General features: G+C 32.8%; 2 protein-coding genes across 3 annotated transcripts in view; one reads left to right on the forward strand and one right to left on the reverse strand.

Annotated features, from left to right (window-relative positions):
• Positions 1–16,697, reverse strand: part of SNCA (synuclein alpha) — a 179,365-nt gene that overhangs the window by 152,344 nt on the left and 10,324 nt on the right. The gene's annotated exons all lie outside the window — the stretch shown is intronic.
• Positions 7,848–16,697, forward strand: part of MMRN1 (multimerin 1) — a 73,312-nt gene continuing 64,462 nt past the window's right edge. The window contains exon 1 of one of the 2 annotated variants that reach the window (XM_054554164.2): positions 7,848–7,981. The gene's annotated coding sequence lies outside the window, so the exon portion shown is untranslated. The remainder of the gene's footprint in view (positions 7,982–16,697) is intronic. The other variant, XM_054554163.2, reaches the window with a different exon arrangement.

Genomic DNA, 16,697 nt, shown 5'->3' on the forward strand with positions numbered 1-16,697 from the left:
AATACAAGAAGCCAATACTAACAGAACTACGAGGAGTAATAGACAAATGTATGATTATAGTTACAGATTTCAACACACCTTAACAATATATGAAATAAGTGGACAGAAATTCAGTAAGGATATAAAAGACTTAAATAACACTATCAATCGACTTGATCTAATTGATATTTTTAGAACACTACACCTGATGTCAGCAGAATAAACAGTATTTTCAAATGTATATTGGACATCTTACAAGATAAACCATATCCTGCACCAAAAAGCAAGGCTCAAAAAATATTTTTAAATTCAACTCATACAATACGTGTTCTCTGAACACAATGGAATTAAATTATAAATCTTATTTCATAGGATCATGTTGGTAGCCCACCAAAGTAGCCACAGAGAGAATATTTATACAGTGGAAATTGATCAGAACCGGTAAGTGATACACATCAGGCCTTCCCTCTCTCTGGCTATTTGTCACCTACGACAGGTTGCTAACATTTTTCGAAGACATCATTGACATTAGAGATCATTAGTGGAGCCCCTTCAGTTTATACCTAACAAAACATAGGCCCAGTAACTTACCCCTAACACACTGCCAACTAGTCAAAAAGCAGTTTAGAAAACCAAAACAAGAGAGCTTGTTAAGTGACTAGTTATCATCATTTAATAATTTTTTTTATCTTGTTGCTTCTTCTCTTTCGCTTCTACATCCCTTTTCTATTGAATATCTCTTACTAAGGAACTTTGTCTCTGTTTGATGTTTATTGAAAGAGGTGCCTAAATAGATGAAGCAAAATTATAGGTGATGAAAATCTTGTCTCAGCATCTAGGTGTAAGACAACCCAAGCATACATTTAGGTGCACAATTTCGGAAAACAGTAAGACATTAAAAAATAAGGCTATTTCAGTCAGAGTTTAGGTCTATAAAATGCAAGATTACACATTTATACATTTTAAAAACAGAATAAGTATTCTGATTTCAGGTTTTAGAAATCAGGCTGGTCTCAAACTCATGAGCTCAAGTGATCTGCCCTCCTCGGCCTTTAAAGGAATTAATTTCTTAACCATAGAGTTTTGTTATAAAATTATAATTGACTTAAACATTAACACTGTACATACTCAGAACCTCACCACCACTTTATCCTTTCTATCCATTTCCTAGCGCTTATTTGTCTAAAGTTCACCACCTCACCTGGTATATTCCAACATGGTCTCATCTTTCATCATATTCCCATCAAAATGTTCATCATTTCTTGATTGTCACAGAATCAACTATCTAAACTTTCATCATGAAGTATAAGAAAATAAAAGTTTAATTTTCCAAAAGGCTTATTTTAAAGCAGAACTTGTGAATCTAAATGAAATTTTAGGGTGTGAAAAGTTCTCTGAGATATTTTTGAACAAGGGAATATTTCTGCACTTTTTGGCCTATATGGGCTGTGAGTCACATTTGCAATGTTGCCTTTCTTCCTTCAATACCTTTTTTTCATTCTTTAAACCTTTGCCTAGTAACCACAAGCAGAAATAGAGCTACTCTCTCATCTTTCAGAATCCTTCCTATTACCTTATTCAGCAAGTACTAGAAATACTGCTGTTACTAGAGCAGAAGTAAAATTCTGCCTTAATAGAGTTTACATTCTACTGAGGAGGGGGGCAAATAATATACACAATTAAAAGTAAATTGTGGCTGGGCGCAGTGGTTCATGCCTGTAATCCCAACAGTTTGGGAGGCTGAGGCAGGCAGATCACTTGAGCTCATGAGTTCGAGACCAGCCTGAAATTAGCCAGGCATGGTGGTACACACCTGTCGTCCCAGCTATTGGGGAGGCTGAGGTGGGAGTATGGCTTAAGCCCGGGAGGCAGAGTTTGCAGTGAGCCAAGACAGCATCACTGCATTCCAGCCTGGGTGATAGAGCCAGACTTTGTGTCCAAAAAAAAAAAGTAAATTGTGTAGTGTATTAGGCAATAATAAGCACTATAATAAAAATAAAGCAGGGAAACATACAGAATATTAGGGGAGGATGGTGGGTATTACTGTGTAAATAAAATAATCAGGGAAAAGCTCAATGAGGTAACAAATAAAGAAAGACTTGAAGGGGTGAGGGAGCAAGCCCTCTGGAAAAGCCCTGTGAAACCTGGGCAAGAGTGTTTCTGAGAGAAGAAACGGCCTCTGCAAGGGTCCTTAGGAAAGAGCCTCCAAAGCAGCCAGTGTGGAAGCCAAAAGGAGGACATTTTCAAAACTACTGGCATATTTATTTTTTATGCATTTCCAAGCAATCAATTTTTCATTGATTTTGCCTATTTACTCAGTTCTCCATTTTAAAAATTTAGAAAAAAAGAAAATAATAAATTCCCGTATACTCAGTACCCAAATGAAAATATCACAATTTTGACAAAATTGTGTTTTTAAATCTTTTTTCCTTTTGCTGAAGTATTTTAAAGCAATTCTAGATCACTGCATTCCTGTTCTTCAGCATGCATCTCTAAATGTACAGCCATATTCTTATATAACTACAAAATTATCACATGGAACTAAATCGAATTATTCCTATTTATCTAATACCCAGTCCATAACTAAATTTTTCTGATTTTCTCAAAATGTCTTTTTGAGATTGATTTGTTTGAATCAACATTCAAATTTGATGGCATTTCTTAAAGTGAAATGACAATTTCACTGTATCTGTACAATTGCCTTAAGTGTATGCTATTTTAAAAATTTTTTAATCCTTCTTGAATATTAAATTAAGAAGATAATCGAGCAGTTAATTATAAGTATAAATATTCTAAAATTGACACTATATATGACTTCGAATAAAGGTGCACAACCCAAATAATGCATTTGTATGATTTTTATCATTATTGTTATTAATACAACTAATTTGTTATACTATCATCTAAATCACATATCGGCGATTTTTTTTTTTAATCATAGAGGACTTAGCTTACTTAGGTAGAGCTTAGATGCACTTAAACATTATATGAAACAGCTAGAGAAAAGAAAATAGCAAAAGCAGCCCAGGTGATGATGGCTGATCACAGAAAATGAAAATGGTCCCAGCAGGAGTAAGTGGAGACCCAGTATTCTTTCAAATAAGCATTTGTTCAACCTATTACAATTAGTAATGTCAGGTCTTAGTTCCAACATTATTTCAACACATTTACAAAGCAACATTTGATTCAGGCCACATGAACACTCAGTAATAAAATCTGTCAGGATTTTTACAAAGCCTTAAATGTTTTCTTTATGTATTTCCCTAAAGGTTAAATAAGGGTTTCATAAAAATAAAAGTTGTTCTCCTTTGTTAGTTCAAAATCAGTGATAGCATCTCCTTCTTTTCATGTATGTATTGAGTTTGGCTTTCATTTATTAAACACTCTTCAATAGCAAATTACCTGATGTGAGGCTGGTAGAAAATGATTTGGTGCTGATCATGCCATTCATCAAATCCCAGAAAAATATGATTTTGTGTCATTTTCCAATGCACATTTCCAAACCCAAACTGAACGAAAGAGACTCAACTTTAATTAACCATCGTATCCTTCTATTCCAACAATCATATGCTTACTGATGGTGAATTTATCTGTCTCATTCAAATTTGAGAGAGAGATTTTTGGAAGATGATATTTGAAAATTCTGAGATATTCAAGTCACCATATAGTTTTCATAATAAAGGCAGATACCTGACTGGTGTTGGATTATAAAATTAATTTCCAGCATCTAGAATTGTTTTTTCACCTTTGCAGCATATGTACATGTATATATATATATATACGCAATATTTTACATATAAATGTAAAATACTGAATTTTTTCCACTCTCATGGATAAATGTTAATTATAAGGTTTTTTAATACCTTTTTTTATGTTTTATATTTTATGTTTTTCTTGCTAGTGGTTCAGTATGGCAAAAGTATCCTTGAATTCTTTTTCGTAAAGGTGTTCTGTGGATTTTTTCATAAATAAAACCTTTACTTTCAACTCATTTTTGTCTTAAATACAAAAATAAGTCATTATATCCACTCAAACATATATCTCAAATAGATGCTTTAATTCTCTCTCCTAAGCTAGAGCCTTTGCTTGGTAATATACAGAGATAGAGAGAAAATAGACATTACTGATAATGTTTTTATCTAACATTTATTAAATATTATTAAATATTTTCTACATGGAAAGTCTTTTGCTAAATTCTGTGTTATTTTATTTACATTTTGTAATAGTCCCATGAAGCAGGTATTACTGGCAGATGAGGCAAATGAAGACTGTAAAGTTAGATGAACTTGGTTATCAGATACTTTGTCAGTACTGCTACTGACAAAGAGACAGACCCCACCTTCATCTACCAAAAAAACTCCGTGTCCTAAACAAAAGTTTCATAATGTTCAATTCCAAGTTTAAATGTATTAGTACATCTGTCTATATACCAGCAGAATTACAGAGTGTCTTAGAGTGTGACACTGGGAGTTGCATGTACAGTGATTCACATCATCTACCACAGCAGATAGCACGCAATATCTGTCACCAGTGCTATAGGAGACAAAGAAGGAAATCAAAACACATGCACGGGACTCATGGAGGACCTTACATTCCAGTTACATTCCAAATCACTCTAATACAAGGTAGACAGAATGAAGTGCTTATAGCACAATACAAATAAAGAGCTATGGGAGTTCAAGGTTACTTTTCACCACTCACTGAAGTATTTATTAAGCACCTAATGTATGTAAGATACCATACTAGGCAGTATGATCAAACAAATGAACATGATAGACGTGTTCCTTTGCCACTATGGAATTTAGTGATTCAAGTGGGGAGAATGATTGAAAACAAGTAATAAGTAAAGGAATAATTAATTGTGATATGTGGTAGAAAGGAAATGAACAGTAAATGAATGACTAATTGTGAAATATATTGCTTTTAAGAAGATACTTATAGGGAAGAGGGAGTTATATAAGCTGAGAATTAACCATGAGAAGGAAACAGCCATGGGGAGAAAGGAAGACAGATTTGTAGGCAGGGAGCAGAAAATGTTCAATTACTAAGAGGCAAGTTTGAGAACTGAAGAATGCCAGTGTGGCTGGGACGTAGTAGGCGAAGGAAATAGTGGGTGTGAAGATGCGATTGTAGTCGTAAGAAGACCACTTCGTGCCTGAGAATCTGAGCAATGTTTTAGGCACAACGGGAAGATAAAGGTTTAACAAACACAGGAGCATACATACTCTGATTAACATTTTCCATAAATTACCCCTGGCTGCAGAAGAAAAAGTAATACTGAGAGATGTAAAAGACTTCAGAAAAAAAAAAATTACTCACACCTGTAATCCTAGCACTTTGGGAGGCCAAGGTGGGCAGATCACCTAAAGTCAGGAGTTCAAGACCAGCTTGGCCAACATGGTGAAACTCCGTCTCTATTAAAAATTAAAAAAATTAGCCGGGGGTGGTGTCGGGTGCCTGTAATCCCAGCTACTCAGAAGGCTGAGGCAGGAGAATTGCTTGAACCCCGGAGGCGGAGGCTGCAGTGAGCCTAGATGGAACCATTGCACTCCAGCCTGGGCGACAAGAGGGAAACTCCGTCTCACACACAAAAAAGGGCTTCAGAACATGTGGCATTACTTGGTTTTTGAGAACTGCTTTTAGCATTCGTTCAACAATTATTTATAAAACATAGAAATGTGCCACTTTCTAGAAACACAGTGATGGGATAAAAGACAACATTTCTTGCCTTCTGATGCTTACTTTTCCAAGCGGAGATTCTCTCTCTTTCTCTATACATGTGTGCGTGCACACACGTGCACACATACACACACACACTCATTTGTAAAGACCAATGAATGAAAAGAAACCTCTGAAAACTTCCATAGCTCTTTATTATTTTTTGTTCTTTGTTCTTTAAAATGCTTATTTCTTTCTATATTTTATTGGTGTTATTTAGCATGTGTGCACATATATATATATGTGCGTTCACACTACACATATACTAAATTATGTATGTATTCTATATGCTATATGTGTATATTATGTATATATGTTTATATATTATATATGCTAAATATATAGTTCTACATAGATATTATATTACATATACACTCTATATTAAATTATGCATTGTTGTTTTCATATTTTTTGTAATATTTGAGTAAAGATATGAATTTTACTCTAATAATTAGCACATGGTGAGCTCAATTTTGTCATGCCTGATACTGTGCCTCATGGCCACACAGTGCTCTCTGGTGAATTCGCAGACTTGTGTTTTATGTTGCTGTAAAATTACAGCAACATTAATAAAAATATAAAATGTATTAATAAAATCTATTAAAAATATGAATATAATTTTATATTTTTATTTTGCTGGATAATTACTGTTATAAATATCTGCCTTTTTAAATTATGTGAAAATATATCCACCTAAGCATAATTTATTTTAAAAGGTAATGTTTAATCAAACATTAGTGTCAAACCAAAAATATTTTGACTTATAACTCATTATTAATTTAGTCTACTTGTGATGGGATAATGTATTTATAACGCAATTAAGAAGTTATGTACCCTGACTCTAAATAGGATAGGATAGGGCCACGTAGAGAAGAGCTGAACTCAATGCTGTTCATGAATTTGGTGAGTCATGTTTGCATGGAATTCTATGATAGAATTTGTATTATTTTATGAGAGAGATTTATGATAGTATGTTATGGTTCTACTCATTTTATAAAAGCAAAACAACTAGTGGAATGCCTGCTTCACTTTAAAAAAGAACACCATGTTCTAGTTTTTCTTTCCTCTGTATAGACTTTGTCTTGTCTCTCAAAAGTATAATATTTTAAAAATCGCTGAAATTTAGATACAATGGCACTTCCGCCTTTCAAAAGGGTTCAAGCAGAGGGATCTGAATGTGCAAAGTCTGGAGACTTTTTCAGCAGTGAACAGCCTGGAGACTGTTTGTCAACAATGAACAATGTACTTAGTCGGGAGTCTTAGCTGATCAGTGAAAAATCCATAAGAGAGCAAAATACATGTGGGGAGGAACTCAAACTTATGTCACAGCTTCCACCACTTTGAGCTACAAAAGCAAATAGGAAGTCACTTCAATTCAAGACATTTATCAATCACCTGTCATGTGCAAGATTGAACCTTTGGTATTAAAAACATGAACAAAAGCACAAGTCCCTCCCCACCACCAATTTGGAGAGGAAGGTCTGGTTACTCAACAGAAGAAATAGGACAAATGTTGCAACAGAGAAGGACTCTAAGTATAAGAGATTCAGCTCACTAGAGCTGGCTGAAGTTTTCTTATGAAACAGACTCTGGTAACTCATTTTCCATCCACTTAAAGAAGTTGTATAAGAAATTATGAAATACTTTAGCTAAGTCTTGGAGATTTTATCAGTGACTTGTGGGTGACTATGAAATGCTCTCAGAAATGTAATCCAGGGTTGCAATAATCTTGTTAATCAAAAAGCTAGAGCGGGAGATTACCCCAGCTTCCATGATTTTTTTGTTTTGTTTCTAAACTGGGTGGAATTAAACATTTAAATCTTAATATATAAGATCTATCTATTAGGCCTATTTTCAGTACTGGCTGAAGTATTGTTAATTAAGAAGATATACTACCATCAACATTTTTGAGAAAATGATCTTAGCCGTAACATTATTCTGAACACTTTAATCATGGTGGCAGCTAAACCTTCAGGTCGTATAACACTTTTTAGTAAGAGCTCTAGGATCCTAGCTACACTGAAAGGACATGAGGCAGGCTGGGGGTCAGTGCCCTCAGGCATCTTAGTTTCTAGGTCCCTGGACTTCTGTTGCTAGGCATTCACTGAGAGAATAATGTCAGGGCCATTGTAAGGGTGGTTTTCTCCCCGCCCTCTTCAAACTTGTCTTTCTCTGCTTCTGAAAATAAGTGAATATTTGGAGACAGCCTACAGAGAGGCCAAGAGGTTTCTGCTTCTATTGATGTTAGCATTTGGTTATAACCAAGGGGAGAAAGAATATTAAGGTAAGAGCTACCGATAATTTTTTAAATTAACATTTGCTTATTTTTGTAAGATAGAACTTTGTTAATGTTTCTTCAAATAAGATTACAGGTCTATTTCAAGTATTAATAGTTTAGCTGTTTGTGTGACATACATTGTCTTAAAAAAAAAAGCATTAATTTTCCTTTATAATGGGCACTTAGAATGCAGTAAGAGTGTGCAGAGAAAATATTCTGGCAGAATTCAACAAGACATGTGAAAATAGCCTGAAGAAAAGCATTTATGTTGAAAACTGTTATCATGTTATTGTTTATGGCATTTTGATTGACAGACTGAATCCACTACTAAATCAACAAACTTTGTACTGTGGAACTGTTAATCTTTTGGACATGGTATGATGCTGGTTTTAATTTTACAGATATTCTGATTGCTCTGGGTGTAGAAACCCTGGGGGAGGACAATTGGTGCACTTACAAATATAACTGCCTGCTTTTCTTTTGAAGCCAAACTCTGGTTTAGCTGTTTACATGTTTTCTAATGTATCAGAAATTGACTTCTTTGTGTCAACACAATTTCTAAGAATCTAAATTAAAACATGAAATCAGTTAAGTTGGGGGAGAAGGTTGAGTTTAAGCCCTAAAGCAAAAGGATCTGGGTTTAAATGGCAGTTCCATCCCCTCTCAGCTGCCGTATCTTGGGCAGTTACTTGACTGCTTGTTAAAATGGGGATTCTGAGTCACTATGTCACAAGAGTTTTAGAGAAATTTAAAAAGATATTATAGCTTATATGCCACTTAATAGAGTGCTTAGCACAAAATCAGTGCACAAAGAGTTAACGATTACCTGCTGTAATTACCTAAAGAAGGAAATCAGCATTAATCTGCCCTTCTATTGGCATCAGAAAATTCAGAAAATCTGTAAGCTGTCCAACAAGAATTTACAGAAAAGGTGAGTCACATAGAAGGCTCTGTGGTGCTTAGAGTAAGAATAACTTTGCCTTGAAGATCAAAGAAATTCGAGGATAGGTGAGTCCAGTCCCTTCTCATGATGAGAGGAGAGAAAACATAATGGACATTTAAGAATTGATAAATTATGGCTTTGGTTTCTTATATAACATCTCTCCTTTTTACCAATATATCGCTTTACATTGTATGGAACAATCCTAGGCAGTGACCCATGTAATCATGGGAAGAAGAATACAGAGGAGAGAACTGAGGCTTGGCAAGATCAAGGGATGTGTCTAAGACCGCACCAGCAGTACCTGACAGCAGGGATGTTAAAAAACAGTCTTAGGCTCGATCCTGATATTTCTTTCTACACTGCACTGCATGTAATTCTAAAAGAAATGTTAACGGGTTGGGAGGGAAGAAGTCCATAAAAATATGAGAAAAACTATGTGCTTTCATAAAGTCGATAAATGTAATAACTATTGGGATTTGGGAGCAGAAGGACTGATAAATTAAGGGTAAGGCATTTGTTGTCTCCTTTAATGCAAATCTGCAGAATTGCTTCGCCTGTATTCACTGGAACTTTTTCAGTGACTAATTTCTTTAATTTAACCAATGATAACAGTTTGCATACAGTAAGCTAAGCAACAAATTAACTGCCGGTGGAGGCAACTTCTTAATTGTATTGGGGCATATGCTAGCATCTAGTTAAGTTTAAATTCCAATCTGGCACATACATACTTCAAAACTCAAACTACATTTGTAAATTTTAGGCAAATACATTTGTAACACATTTCTTAAATTTAGGACCTGCTTATTTTGAGGTGTTAAAGGACTCCAACAGAATGTGGCCGTTTTCTAGTCATGACATACAAAATCTCCACAAGTTGAGAATGAATGTTGTATGTACTTGTTTTGTTAAAAATGATTTCTTCTAACTGCAAAAGCAGGTGTTCTCATTTTGTATGAATTCTAATGTGTGTAAAAAAGAATTATATGCCTTTTCATTTTCTTGTAAATGAAAGACTGATAGAATATTATTGATATTAATTAAAGTATATTATTTAATATTCATTAAAGCTGTTTTGTGTTTGTCAAAGGTGCCCATGGTGAATGGAAGAAGTCTTTTCTAGTCAGTACTGTTACTACAACTCTGGTACTGATTCATGTAGTATTGATTCATATTTTTGCCCAATTAAGTGCTGTACACCTGCTTCAATTCATTAATATATTGTTGCAAGTTGTGTACTGAATCCACTTTGGTTGCACTATCTTTAAACTTATAGTTTAGCCTTTGAGAGCTAAACAGTAATGAGTCTAGTATAATAACTTATGCATTAACTATTATTGAAAATATTTCAGATGAATGTAAAGTGCTTTCTGGGCTATTTTGTATTTTCACTTTGATTATAACACTTGTTTCCAATATCTAGTTATACCTTAAATTTATTACTAATGAAAGTTTGTCAGCAGTGGGGATCTCTCTAAATTTAAGCTAAATAACCCTCTCAGAAAGATTACGTTAGTATTTTGGTGATGTTGATGTATCACAATCACATTCACCAGAATGACCATACATCTTTAATTTAATTACTATGATATGGAGTGCGGGATATTGTTGTCTCTTAATTTTACTACCTTAAGTGGGTTTTGTCATGCAAAAAAGAGAATTTGGATGGCTATTTGACTACTTCCTATGAGTTTTTATTGTTGCTGTCTCTATAAATCCATGTTCCTAATATTGAAACATTTTTATCAATATTATTTTGTATAACAGTATATATATAAATATATATAATCTTAAGAACAATACTTAACATTTTTTCTTTCTTTAATAAAGTTAGAAAAAATCTTCTCAGTTTTAAATTTATGTGCATTTAGGTGATTTTAAGAGAACATGTATGAAGACAGAGTAAGGTATAGAAAGACTACTGATCTAGTTTTAGAAAACTTAAATTTTAGTCAAACACTAAACAGTGAAGTTTTCTTAATGCTCTTCTGCATTTTTTCCTCCATTTAATGTCCTAGTCATATTACATCTTTGATAAATATCAGTTCAATTTAAATTGACTCTCTGTGCTGTAGATAATTGCTGCTGTCCAGAATAATATATATGTGTTGTATTCAGTAAGCAAAAGATTGCATACTTGATTTAAGAAAGATGAATACAATGATAAGAAGAGGCAAACATTCTTTATTACATTTTAATTAAATTCTTTTCTTTCACTTTAAAAACTTAATGTGTAATATACACAGAATAAAATGCACAGCTGTTAGGTGTTCTGTTTCATGAGTTTTGACAATTGCATCTACTCAGAATCTACAACCCAAAGCAAGATGTAAAATATTTTCATCATCCAAGAAATAATTTCCATGTCCCTATCCAATCAATCTTTCCTCCCCAGAAGAAACTTCCTTCTGATTTCTATCATTGTAAATTAGTATTTCTTGCTCTTGAACTTCATATAAATATAACTGTAACATAAGTATTATTATTCATCTCAAATCTCTCAGTAATCATATTGATTTTTGACATTCATACATGTAATTGCATGTATCAGTGTTCATTCCTTTTCATTGCAGAATATTATTTCATTGTATGAGTGTAATATTCTATTCCTTGTTTATATCTTCTTCTCTTTATATTCTCTTATATTTGGGCTGTTATGAATATTCCTGAACAAGTCTTTTTGTGGACACATTTTTTTATTTTCCTTGTGTAAGTATCCAGGCAAATTCTTGAATCATGGATGACATGAATTTTCAACTTTATAATTGCTGCACAATTCTCCAAAGTGGTGGTACCATTTTATTCTACCTGAAATGTATGAGTTCTGATTGCCTCACTCCACTCGCATCCAACATTTGGTGCTATAAGGCTTTTTTAAATTTTAGGCCTCTTAATGGGTGTGAAATGGCATCTCAGTATAGTTTTAATTGCTTTGTTTTTCTCTGATCACTAAATATGCTGGGACATCTTTTGACATGTCTGTTAGCCAGTTGTGTATCTTCCTTTGTGATGTGTCTGTTCAGGACTTTTGACATTTTATTAATTGGATTGCTTGTCTTTTCATTATTAATTTATATGAATTCATTCTATATTTTGGATGGAGAAATTTGTTCAAATATCTAAATTTCTATTATTTTCCTCCAAGATGTGGCTTGCCAATTTGTTTTCAACTACGTCCTTTGATGAGCTAAAGTTTTAAATTTGGAGGAGATGCAGTGTTTCAACTATTTTTAAAAGGTTCATGTTTTCTGTATCTATCAAATAAATCTCTCTCTATACCAAGACCATGAAGACATTTCCTTATACATGCATCTACAGGGTGTGTGGTTTTAATGTTTATATTTAAAATTATTTTTTAATATTAATTTTTGGATTTGGAGTGGATTCAACGTAAAGGTTCACTTTTTTAAATTCACATATTTGTTCCAGTGTCATTATTTAACAAGATATTTTACCATTGAATGGACTTGGTGCCTTTGTCCAAACTTGGTATAGATTGATTTTTGGACTATTTTGTTCCAGTGCTCTATTTTTCTATTTTTACACCAATATTGTACTATTTTGCTTATTGTAGATTACGTCTTGACATCAGGTAGTAGTAACTATCCAATTTTTTTTGGAAAATTGTTTAAGTTTTTAGATCCAATGTATTTCCTTATTAATTTTAGCATTGCTTAGAAATTTAATCAACAAAAATCTGCTAAGATTAATTAGTATTGTATTGAAGGTATAAATAAACTTGAGGAGGATGAACTTTTTTAAATATAAAGTTTTCCAGTCCTTGAACTTGGCATATTCACTTATTCGGGTGTTTCAAAAAATTTTTGGCAATATCTTGTTGTTTACATTGCAAAAATCTTGCAAAATTTTGTTTATTCCAAGATTTTGATGGGTTTTTGATGCCATTATAAATGGAACTTTAATGAATTGCTATTCCCATTGCTTGTGGCTAGCATATGAACTACAATTAATCCATGAATATTAATCTTTTACCATGTGAACTTGCCTAAATTCACTAATTGTGAATTATTTTTCTTTTTCTTTTCTTTCCTTTTTATAGAGACAGGGTCTTGATATGTTGCCAAAGCTGGTGTGCCTTGGCTATTCACAGGTGCAATCAGAGCACAGTGCAGCCTAGAGCTCCTGGGCTCAAGTGATCCTCCAGCCTCAGCCTCCCAAGTAGCTGGGACTACAGGAGTGTGCCACCACACCCTGCTTTAAAACCTTTGAGAATTACGTAGAATTTTTATGTACACAGGCAAGTCATTTATATATAATACAGCACTTTACATTTTCCTTTCCAGTCATCCTGCTTCTAATTTCTTTTATTCCTTATTGCATCAGCTAGGATTTTCAATGCAATAGTGAACATAAGTTGTGAGAGCAAATATTTTTGTTTTTTCTTTTTATGTTAGGGAAAAAGCATTCAAAGTTTCATAATTAATAAAGATGTTAGCTATAGACTCTTTGTAGATGCCTTCTATAACTAGTATGCAGATAGATTTCAATATAAACTAGTGTTTAGTTTTGTCAAATGTTTTTACTGTATCTATTTAGATATATACACACACATACATTTCCTTCCCTTCCTTCCTTCCTTTTTTCCTTCCTTCCTTCTTTCCTTCTTTTTTTCTTTTCTCTCTTTCTCTTTTCTGTCTCTGTCTCTCCTTTCTTTCTTTCTTTCAGTCATTCTAATATGGTGAATAACATTGCCTGACTTCTGAATGTAAATCAATCTTAACTTCTTTGAATTACCTTTGTGGGATCATGATATATTAGCTTTTTACATAATGCTATCTTTTTTTAATACTTTTCCTTTTATGTCAATGAAAGATATTGGTCTGAAGTTTTGTTTTTCTTGAAATATTTTTGTAATATTTGGTATTAGGTTTTTACGGCCTTATAAATGAGATTAGGATGTGGTATCTCCTTTTCTGTTTTTGAAAAGAATTCATGAAGATTTGTATTGTTTCTTCTTCAAATGTTTACTAGAATTTACTAGCGAAGCCATTTGGACCTGGAGCTTTACTTGTGGGAACGTTTTTATTACAAATGGAGATTTTTAGTTTTCTAAATGTCTCTTTCTACAAGTTTTAGTTTTTAAAGGAATATTTTCATTTCATTTAAGTTGCCAGATATATTGGCATAAATTGTTCATAATGGGTCATTACTATTCTTGCAATGTGTATTAGGCTCTTCATAATGTCTCTACTTTTATTTTCTAACGTTTACAATCTCTTCTCACTTGTTTTTCTTGATTAGTCTTGCTAAAGGTCAATTAATCATATTAATTTTTACAAAAAATCAATTCCAAAAATTATTTTTCTCTCCTTTGCCCATTTTCTATTTCATTAATTTCTGCTATTATTTCCACTATTTCTTCCTTCTACTAACTTTGGGATAATTTTGATCTTTTTTATCTATTACTTAAAATGGAAGCATACCTCAATAATTTCATCCCTTTCTTAGTCTTTTTTTTTATTTTTTATTTTTTATTAGCAACCATGCCTGGCTAATTTTTTTTTTTTTTTTGTATTTTAGTAGAGACGGGGTTTTGCCACATTTCCCATGCTGGTCTCAAACTCCTGAGCTCAGACAATCCGCCTGCCTCAGTCTTCCAAAGTGCTAAGATTACAGAAGTGAGCCACTGTGCCTGGCCCCTTTCTTCTATTGTAATACAGGCATTTCAAGTGACAAAATTGCACAAAATTTGGTATGTTTTGATTATCATTCAGTTTCACATATTTAAGACATCCCTGTTATGCTGCTTTGACTGAGGATTATTTAGAAGTATATTGTTTCATTTAAAATATTTAGGGATTTTTAACGCTTTTATTTATTTGTAACTTAACACTTTTGTGTTTATAGAATATTCTGTTTATGATTTTTTATGCTTTGAAACTTACTGAGAAATAGTTCATGACCCAAAGCATACTCTATATCAATGATGGTTCCATGTACATTTAAAAAGTATGTGTTCTGTAGTTGTTGGATGTTCTATGAATATCAATTAGGTCCAATTGGTTAATAATTTTGTTCAAATCTTCTATGTCATTGCTGATTATGTGAATATTTGTCTACTAAAGGAAGGATGTTAATATCTCTCACTATGATAATAGATTTATCCATTTCTCCCTTTAATTCTGTCCATTTTGGCTTCATGATTTTTATTTTTTTATTTTTATGGCTACATAATGGTTGTACATATTTATGGGGTACATGTGATATTTTGATACAAGCATACAATGTTTAATTATCAAATCAAGGTAATTAGGATATCTATCACCTGAAACGTTTATCATTTCTTTGTGTTATGAACATTTCATATCCACTTCTGTAGTTATTTTGAAATATACAATAAACTATTGTGAACTATAGTCACCCTATTGTGCTACTGAACCCTATATCTTATTTCTGCCATCTAACTGTATTTTGATCCAATAACCAACCTTTCTTTATCCCCCGCTCATCACTATTCTTCCCAGCCTGTGATAACCAAAATTCTACTCTCTACCTGCATGAGAGCAAATGTTTTAGCTCCCACAAATTAATGTTTTTGTGTATGTTTTGTGTATGTTTTTGGAGCCTTTGTTAATAATTATTGATGAAAGCAATTGAAGACGACACAAAAATGGGAAGATATCTCATGCTCATGGATTCGAAGGATTAATATTGTTAAAATGTCCACACTACCCAAAGCAATCTGCAGATTTAATGCAATCCCTATCAAAATACCAATGACATTCTTCCAGAAATAGAAAAAACATCCTAAAATTTAAATGAAACCACCAAAAATACAGAATAGCCAAAGCAATTCTAAGCAAAAAGAACAAAGTTGGAGGAATCATATTACCTGACTTCAAATTATACTACAGAGCTGTAGTAACCAAAATAGGATGGTGCTGGGATGAAAACAGACCCATAGACTGATGGAACAGAATAGAGAACCCAGAAATAAATCCACACATTTACAGTGATTTTGGCTTCACATATTTTGAAACACTACTAGGTGCATTTATATTCAATATTATGTATTCTTGATTAACTGAGTCTCCTTTCATCCTTTCTTGCCCTTGTTATATGAAGTGAGTACTTTCTAAATATTCCATTGTAATCCTACATTGATTTTTAAACTACATTTTTGTTCTAACAATTAAAATATGCATTTTAATTTATTCTAGTATATTTTCAAATAACATTTTACTTCTCACATATAACATCAGAATCTCCTTATAACTGTGCAATTCCATTTATACACCTGCAGGCTCTTTGTGTTCCTCTGTCTTGAATTTTAACTACAAATATTATCAATCTCACCATACATTATTGCTGTGATTTTTATCTCAACAGTCACATTTAAAAAAAATTTAATTCCTTATCATTTCACACTACATATGAAATTATAATGCTCTCTCTTTTCTTCTTTATTTCCTCTAATTATAGGTATGTTGAACCACATGAAATTGTTCTACAGATCTCAGACACTGTTCATTTTGTTCACATATTCATCTTTTTTGAATCTATAATAAAGATACCTTTTTAAATTGATAATAAAGATAATATCAAATTTGTTTACCTATATATTTAACTTTTCTGATGCTCTCCATTCATTCTTGCCAATCTAGCTCATTTTTCTATAGTTTCTCTTTAGCTCGAAGGGCTTCTTTAGTATATTTTATAGGGTGGGTCTTCTGAAATAAAATTCTTTCAGGTTTTACCTATTAAATATGTCTTTATTTTCCCTTTACTTTTGAAGGATATTTTTACAAGATATAGAATTAT

Source organism: Pongo abelii, chromosome 3 (assembly GCF_028885655.2).
Source record: "Pongo abelii isolate AG06213 chromosome 3, NHGRI_mPonAbe1-v2.0_pri, whole genome shotgun sequence".
NCBI classification, from domain to species: Eukaryota; Metazoa; Chordata; class Mammalia; order Primates; family Hominidae; genus Pongo; species Pongo abelii.